The sequence below is a fragment of the Oryctolagus cuniculus genome, chromosome 4, assembly GCF_964237555.1.
Source record: "Oryctolagus cuniculus chromosome 4, mOryCun1.1, whole genome shotgun sequence".
NCBI lineage: Eukaryota > Metazoa > Chordata > Mammalia > Lagomorpha > Leporidae > Oryctolagus > Oryctolagus cuniculus.
In genome coordinates, this window is record NC_091435.1 from 31,360,911 (window position 1) to 31,370,406 (window position 9,496).

Genomic DNA, 9,496 nt, shown 5'->3' on the forward strand with positions numbered 1-9,496 from the left:
ATGTTATCCTACATAGCAAAGGGGAGTGGAGCTTGGAGATGGATCTGAGGTTATTAACCAACTGATGTTAACCTAAATAGAGCATCCTGGGTTATCTGGTTGGAGCTGATGGATCACAGGGTCTGCAAAACAAAGAGAGAGGCAGCAGCGTCAATGTCAGAGGATGCAGGGTGAAAGAGATTTGACTGAGCATTATTGACTGTGAAAATGGAAGGGGCCACAAGTCAAGAAATGCTGGTAGCCCCTGGAAGAGGCAAGAAAATGCATTCTTTTCTAGATACCTCAGAAAGCTATTCCCCTTGGCATCTTGATTTGAGTCCACTGAGAGCCCAAAAGACAAATTTGTTTTGCTCTAAGGCAGTAATTTTAACCTGTTACCAAATAGAGCACTGATCCATAGGCGCAGGATAATAAACCACATCTAAAAATTTTCTGCTGTGAAATATGTTGATTCTATTGACTGAAGATTTGCGCCACCTAAGCTCTGGCACCATCCTTTCCCAAATTAAAAAGATCATTAATAACATTTTCTTTACACTTATTTAAACAGCTGTTTGTTCCCAAGACAAATGGAAAATAGTCCTCTCATACTCAAATTGTTTTGTCATGTTAATTGTAATATTTTTTCCTTTCTGTTATTCCTTATTCAAAGAATGGTTTTAGAAATATTATACCTTTTCCAGGAAGACACTACATATACATTGGTATATAGCTACTGTGCATTGTATTTTATTGCATTTTTATTTATTTATTTTTTAAAATAAAAAACTTGGAGGCAGAGAGAGGGGAGGGAGAAAGAGCAAGAGAGAAAGCTCTCATCTGACTACAACTGATAGAATTGGGCAAAGCCAAATACAGGATCCAGGAACTCATCCTAGGTCTCCCATGTAAGTGACAGGAAATCAACTACTTGAGCCATCACCACTGCTTTCCAGGGTTTGGATTAGCAGGAATCTGGAGTCAGGATATGGAGCTAAGTATTGAACCCAGATTCCCTGATACAGGATGTGATCAATCAAAAATGATTTATTTATTTCCATTTTATTTGAAAGGCAGAAGGAGGGAGGGAAAGAGAGAGAGAGAGAAGAAAGAAAGAAAGAAAGAAAGAAAGAAAGAAAGAAAGAAAGAAAGAAAGAAAGAGAAAGAAAGAAAAGGAAAGAAAGAAGGAAGAAAGGAAAGAAGGAAAGAAAGGAAGGAAGGAAGAAAGGAAGGAAGGAAGGAAGAAAGAAAGAAAGAAAGAAAGAAAGAAAGAAAGAAAGGAAGGAAGGAAGGAAGGAAGGAAGGAAGGAAGGAAGGAAGGAAGGAAGAAAGGAAGGAAGGAAGGAAAGAAAGGAAGGAAGAAAGGAAGGAAGGAAGAAAGGAAGGAAGGAAGAAAGGAAGGAAGGAAGAAACCTATTTTCCAATCTTTGGCTCACTCCCCAAATGACTGCAACAGCCAGGACTGGGCCAGGACAAAGACAGGAATTTGGAACTGAACCTGGAACCTGAATCTGGAACTCCCACAGGGGTGGCAAGGACCCACGTACTTGAGCACATTGGCAGGAAGCTGAATTGGAAGCAGAGGCCACACTCAGATGGCGGCACTCTGATATGGAATGTGGGAGCAGTAGCTTAATGGTTGTGCTAAACACTGCCCAGGGATGTGGGCATCTTAACTGCTAAGACAAACACCTACCTGCCATGGTATATTTTAAATAAGGATGCCTGAATATTTATTGAAGGGAAGGAAGAATAAATATTTTAAATATTAAATTTATTAAATATTAAATTTAAATTATTCATAAAATTTAAATATTAAATATTTAAATGTTGATTTTCTGAGTTCTTCTAGTTTGACTCTTACAATTCAGTATTTTAAAAATTTGTGTATTTATTTAAAAGGCAGAATTTCAGAGAGAGAGTGAAAGACAGATACAGGGGGAAGAGAGAGAGAAAGTGTTTCCATCCTCTAGTTCATTCCCCAAATGGCCACAATGGCCAGAGCTGGGCCAGGCTGAAGCCAGGAGGCTGAAACTCCATCTGGGTTCTCCCATGTGGGTGGCAGGGGCTCAAGAATTTGGGACATCTTCTGCTGCTTTCCCAGGTGTATTAACAGAGGACCAGAATAGAATAGCTAGAGCTGGGTAGGAAAGAGACTCCAACAAGCACTCGTATGGGTTGCCAGAGTTACAGGGGGTGGCCTAACCCAATGTAGCACAATGCTAGCCCCTGCAAATCTGCATTACATAGCTGTATTCTGAAAAGGCAGAAACATTACATTTGATGAATTTGAACAAAATAACATATACAAAACAACATAAAACAAAACCCTTTCAAGATATCAAATGAGATGTCTATACTAGATGCTAATAAAATTCTAGAGCAGTAATTTCTAAGCTTTTTTTTAATATGCAAACAAGTCACCTGGGGTCCTTTATAAAATTGGTTCAGTGACAGCAGGTTTGGTTGAGGGGGTGGGATTCTGAATTTCTAATAAACCCCTAAATGATGCTGGTGCTGTTGGTATCTGAATCACATTTTAAAAAGCGAAGTCAGAGTTGACCCTGAAAGTCAGAGTACAATATATCAAAGTACAAACTCACAAGATCTCTGTTTTATACAGCAAAAAGAAAGTTCTTTTATATTATTTGGAGTTAAAAAGCTATTTAAAAAGACTTTATGGTAGTGCATTTCACTTCGCAATTGCTGATAGAATCATCCAAAAATTCTATCTCAATGACTATAAGCAGGACAAGCTCTGGGATCTCCTTAACCGTATACGTAAAAGATACGCTTCAAAATAGATTTCAACCAGCTTGTTGTAGGAGCTTGTTCATCTGCTTACCAGGAAAAGGTAGCATCAGGAGGTCAAATGCCATTAGCTAGCTTCTTTTCCCACAGCTGACCTAGCCTGAGAAAGATGCCAAGCTGTTAGCAGAAGACTTGTATTTGGCTGGGTTTCACAACCAGCTTGTTGCAGGACCGACAGTGCAGTAAACCTGATCCTGTTATTTGATCTGAAAACACACCCATGAGCCCTTACTGATGCCTATAAGATCCCCATCGCTCATAGTCTATCTCCTACTTAGCTCTCCAGTCTCATTTGTGCCAATATCTGTCCTTTGCACCGCCATCTCTCAGTACATAATTATTCTTCCAATTCTTCCAACATGACATTCTTCCTCCCACCTTAGACTTGTGTTCATGCTCTTTTCTCTCTGCAAATCCATCCCCCCCCCATATGCCTCACTTCATTTCTTAGTCATTTTTTCAAAATCAACACAAAAGTCGCCTTCTCATCAAAGCCTCCTCTTTGACTCCTCAGACTAAAGCATCTACTCTTGCCATGTGCTCTCATGGCTTCTTTAACTGTACTTAGTATAGTTCATAGCTATACACGTGGGTGACTGGCTGATCATATTACCTCTCTAGTTGACCACGTGAGTATGTTACATGAGGACAGACTCTCTGCCTGGTTCCCCATCACAGAATTCATATTACCTAGCACAGGAGAAGGTTTTTGATAAATGTTGATGATGTAATGAATGCAAAACTTGCTTGTTAAATGCATGTGAATTCGTGTAGATATCTGACATTAGAACCAGGGAAATATTTTCTCAGAGAAGAATGATTGGCATCGAAATGGAATTTTAAAACCAAATGTTTTCATTTTATTAATGACTAATGATATGTAGCCTGGTTCATGCCAATTTTCATTCATCAACAGATCTGATGCCAAGTATTGGGAATGTGATATGGACCTAACTTGGCTCCTTTCCTTGGGAAGGTGAGCCAAGTGAAGCGCTCCCGTTGATTGCATAATGCTCAAGTGATTTCAGAAACGTTTGTGTGTAGTTGTCATTTGTGTCTGAACCTGTGATTGCAGCAGGGACTATGCAGTCAGAGCGTGGTTGGGATCTGACTCATACATTTCCAGGAAGGTGACCTGGGTGGACTGCCTGCTCAGTGCTTTAAACAACGGAAAGGATAAATGTGATTCCATTGCAATGAAGTAAGATACAGTCTTTTGCCACCTCCTTCTCTCAAGTAGGTGTTGTTTGCAATTGCAACAAGGATCAGAATCTGAGTTCTGTAATTCTTATGGAAAAACAATACTTAAAGGCTTCGTAACTCCAAAGCAATAGCAAATCTACTGTAATTAGACTTGAATACAAGGCAGACATTTTGATGTTTTCCCTAAACTCACAGAACATGATTTTCCTACAAATCTTTTTAATTTTAAAGGAAATGACAACATAAGAACTAAATAGTTTAAACTAAAATCCAGTGACTTCCAAAGAAACTTACAGTCAAGAGGCACCTTAATAGACTTCAAGATTTCACCAAAGTACCAAACTCCTGATAGCCAATTCTGAAGATTCATTCATGAAACAAATATTTATTGTGTTTACCTTTTATATCAGAATTTCTCCTGGGAACAAATATTCTTATACTCGAGGAGTTCGTATTTTCATGAGGGGAGAAAGAAGACAAATGAATTAGCAAGACGATAAACGGTGATATGTATTACGGAAACAGTGTAATAGTGTATTGAGATAGTCACAGAGAAGGCAGGTCTGGCTGATGGGAAGGGCCACATGTTGCAAAGAAATTGGAGAAGAGCAAAGAGGAAAACGAATGCAGAGGACCCAAGGCAGTTTACACATTGATGTGTTGGGAAAGCCAGCTGACGGCCCAAAGCTACAGAGGGAGATGGTAGTCAGATCGTGCAGATTTCAATCATGAACTCTGTTAAAAATCACAGGAGGGTTTTGAGCACAAAAGATGTAGTGTTTATCAATTACTCTGGTGCTATGTAGGAAATGAATTATAAGTAAGCAAGACTCAGGGAGATCAATTAAGATGTTCAAAGAAGAGAGGGTGTAGCTGGAATACTAGCAGTAACCATGGAATAAAAGTAAAATTTTTGATACAAAATATAATCCTACACATGAATATGGCAAACAACTTCTAGTTAAGCAGTAATATGACACAGGAAGGCACTTTATCAGGTCACTGTCATTAACCAAAGGCCATTTTTGAGTGCATGTTAAGGTTGTAGCTGAAGTAGTGGTTTTATTCCCAGTATAGACAGTTACTTAACATACAGTACTTTGTATTCAGTCAGCCATCTTTCCAATACTTGCTTTTACTCACAAATAGATCAAGAAATCAAAAAGGGGATGGAATGATGTTATAATAACTTTTAGAAACCCCAGCAGAAAGAAACACTACTGTTTATTACAAAATGCAAAAATAACTCCTCATCAAACCACTCATTTTAAAGAAGAAATGACAACTCATACATTAATAAAACTACCATCTCCTGATCAGAGACTGGGAAGGCAGCTGAAAACTAGTGCCTGAACTATTTTATTTTAAAGGTTGTAGTGCATTCTCTAGGTACTCAAGGAAGTACTACCAACCAACACTTGGGATACAAAATAGCTTTCTTGTTATGTTATTATTTCACCCTGTTATCCAAACTGTTGCCCCAAATACTCGTAAACAACCACATCTAGTTTTCTTCTATTAGAGAGGCAAATACTGCAGTATACAAGAATCTTATGGATAAATATGGCTCACATTTTCATTCCAGGTTGCGATTAGAGCCTGTTTTACTTTAATGGTCAAGGACATTAAGGTTATTAATCATCGTTATATAACACACCCAACACTTTGTTGATGTCTCAAAATAGAATTTATGTAATGGATGTTTTACATTACCATGTTCCTAAATGAGATGGAATTTATTAAACTATTAAATTTATAAGCACCTCAGAAAAATGATTTTTACAAAGAACTGTAGTCTCCAAATAACATTTTCCATTGAAATACATAGTTCTTTATAAAATAATTATTTTTATATGTAAGAAATTATATTCAGAATCATAACCAAAGTTTCAAACTGTATGATCTATTCCTGCTAAAAAACATCTTGGGTCAAAATTTCTTCATTTTCTTTTAAAAACCAAATTCTTCATTCTTGAAGGTATACTTTTTTATTTACTTACAGATTTATTTATTTATTTTTAAACTTTTATTTAGCAAATACAAATTTCCGAAGTACAGCTTATGGATTACAATGGCTTTTCCCCCCCATAACTTCCCTCCCGCCCACAACTCTCCCAACTCCCACTCCCTCTTCCATTCCATTCACATCAAGATTCATTTTCAATTCTCTTTATATACAGAAGATCAGTTTAGTATATATTAAGTAAAGATTTCAACAGTTGCACCCACACAGAACATAAGTGTAAAATACTGTTTGAGTACTAGTTATAGCATTAATTCACATTGCACAACACATTAAGGACAGAGATCCTACGTGAGGAGTAAGTGCACAGTGACTCCTGTTGTTGACTTAACAAATTGACACTCTTGATTATGATGTCAGTAATCTCCCTAGGCTCTTGTCATGAGTTGCCAAGGCTATGGAAGCCTTTTGAGTTCGCCGACTTCGATCTTATTTAGACAAGGCCATAGTCAAAGTGGAAGTTCTCTCCTCCCTTCAGAGAAAGGTACCTCCTTCTTTGATGGCCCGTTTTTGCTACTGGGATCCCACTCACAGAGATCTTTCATTTAGGGTTTTTTTTTTTTTTTTTTTTTTTTTTTTTTTTTGCCAGTGTCTTGGCTTTCCATGCCTAAAATACTCTCATGGACTCTTCAGCCAGATCTGAATGTCTTAAGGGCTGATTTATTTGAATGGCAGAGTTAAATAGAGGGCAAGACACACAGAGAGAGTGAGAGAGAAGAGAGATTGTCCATCTGCTGGTTTACTCCTCAAAGGGCTGCAACAGCTGAGGTTGGGCCAGGCTGAGGCCAGGAACCTGGAACTTCATCCAGGTCTCCTGCATGGGTGGCAGGGACCCAAGTACTTGGGCCATCTTCTACTGCTTTCCCAGATGCATTAGCAGGAGCTGGATCGGAAGTGGAGCAGCTGGGACCCTGGAGGTGGGCCTTGCAGACAGCTGCTGAACCAGCTGTGCCATAGTGTTGGTGCCAACTTTCTTTATTGTTGTTTTTGGTCCCTGAAATTGTAACTCACAGATACATTTTTTAAGGTTAATTTTTTTAAAGGCAGAGTTAGAGAGAGAGAGAGAGGGAGGGGGAGAGCCATATGGGATGTCAGCATTGCAGGCAATGGCTTTACCCACTACACCACAAGCCTCCCCCACAAAATATTTTAATTAATAATAGAGAGCACGCTGGCCGTAGTGGCCATTTAGGGGGTGGAACCAACGGAAAACAAGATCTTTCTCTCTGTCTCTTTCTCTCTCTCACTGTTTAACTCTGCCTGTCAAAAAAAAAAAAAAAATAGAGAGAGCAAATCATTTTTTCTGGTTTGCATTTTTTATTTTTGAATCAAATATGAAAACTGAAATATATATTCTAAGGATTGAGTTATTCTCATCAATTATTTTCTGATTTTTGCTATGCACACAAGTGCTTTCAAAGAAAGCCAGCCAATGAGTGGAATAATAAGGATTTTTTTGTTACTTTTACCACTAAACATATTTCAAAGTGTTTCCACATCACAGTCACCTTCTGGAGGAATGTAATACTCTTTTCTAAATTAAAATCTTTATATACAGTGATAATCTTAATTAAAAATGGCTAATAGCTTTATAAAATAGTTCACGAACTGTAAGAGTCATAATATTCATGTGAGTACAGCTGGGATAATTTACATCGCTTAAAGTTCAAATACAAGAATAGAAGTCATACCTCTAGATATTAGCCTAGACTCTTAATTCTGAACACTTCTCAATTAATTTTGTGCTGCTTTGTGATTTTCTGTACTTTCAAACGTATTAATCATAAGTTCTATAATATTCATAGTATCAAATGAAAATTTAATTGTGGGAGAAAGATCCTGAGTTCCTTTTGGGACTAAATAGTGGGGTTTATGTTGGACTAACTGCCTGAAAGACAGGACTATAGCCAAAATCTTGACCAAAAACTACTTTCAAAGAATGTAAATTATTAATATTATGAGAAACAGAAAATAAACATTGTTCTTTTGTGTAAATTGTATTTTAATATAATTTTAAACTTAGTGGAAAGTTATAAGAGCTGTATAAATAATTTGACAGAGACTGGCCAACTATATTTGGTCATATTTACTTCAATCAACCTATATCTATTTATCTCTATCTGTCTGTCTATCATCTATCTATCTTTTCTGAAACATCTCAAAGTTTGTTGCAAGCTTCTTACCACTTCACACCTAAATAGCACTGTGTATTTCCTAAGAGCAAGAATATACTCTCAGATGATGATAATACTATTATTAAAATCAAGAAAATCCATGTAGATATCCTCCTATGATCTTATACATATTCTTTTGAAATTTTTCACCAATTATCCCAGCAATTAATAATGTCATTTAAACCCATTTTCTACACCTTACAACACCCCACTTCCTGTCAAAGATCCAATCCAAGGACCAGGCTTTGCATTTAGTGGTCATATCTTTTTAGCCAATCTCTCTTTTTTAAATGTTTTATTTCAGAATAGTTTCAAATTTACAGAAACAGAAGTTATGAATTCTCAAATACCTCTCACCCTTCATTTCCTATTATTGACATTTGATATTAGCATGTTTGTCACAATTAATCAACTCCATCCAACTTCCCCTATTTTTTAATTGAGAAAATATTCCCCCCACGCCATCCATCCTCTAGTAATCATCATTCTGTGTTGGATTGAAGGTTTTTTTTTTTAATTTTAGCTCCCACAGATGTAGGAGAACATGCAATACTTGTCAATCTCAGTTCAGCTTATTTCACTCAACATGATGTCGTCTAGTTCCTTCACTTTGGTTGCAATTGATGGGACTTCATTCTTTTTTCCGGCTGGATGGCATTGTCTTTCCAACAGTGACATCCTCCCCACATAAACATGTCTCTTGCAAATGATCTCCTCCATCCCTCTTCAGAAGAGAGGAGGAAACACAAGAAGCACCCAGTGCTGAGCCCCACTTCCTACTTCATGGGTATGAAGTGGCCAGGATGCTATATAATCACCCCAGTCTCTAGCCATGCACAAATGGTAGAACTTTTGTTTGTCAGTGCTGTGCTGTCCTTTGCTAGCCCAAAGGAGGAAAAGCAAGGCTAACAGAAGGATTTTCCTTCAGAAGGAAGCAGCACTAACAGCACTCTGACTGAAGATAAGTGGGAAACCATCTCAATACACACATTTCAAATATTAAAGAACCCTCTTTCTTCTCTTTTGTCTCTCAGTTTTGAAGAGTTCGTCAGTGTTATATGTTCCATGACCTGAATATTTTATGAGTGAAGGCAGATTATTTTATAGAATGTACTACAACTTAAGCCTGTCTATAATTAGATAATGTTAGGTATTTGATAGAACTTCAGCATCTCACCACAATTTTTCCTGTTATCAATGATGTTCACTTTGATAAAATGATAGGTTGGTGTATATAAAGGTACCACTCTCATTTTATAATTAATATGTTTGTGATGAGTGATTTTGAGATTATATAAATCTCTCA

General features: G+C 37.3%; 1 pseudogene; it reads left to right on the top strand.

Annotated features, from left to right (window-relative positions):
* Positions 1–8,883: 8,883 nt before the first annotated feature.
* Positions 8,884–9,134, top strand: LOC108177927 (small ribosomal subunit protein eS27-like; annotated as a pseudogene).
* The last annotated feature ends 362 nt before the right edge of the window (positions 9,135–9,496 follow it).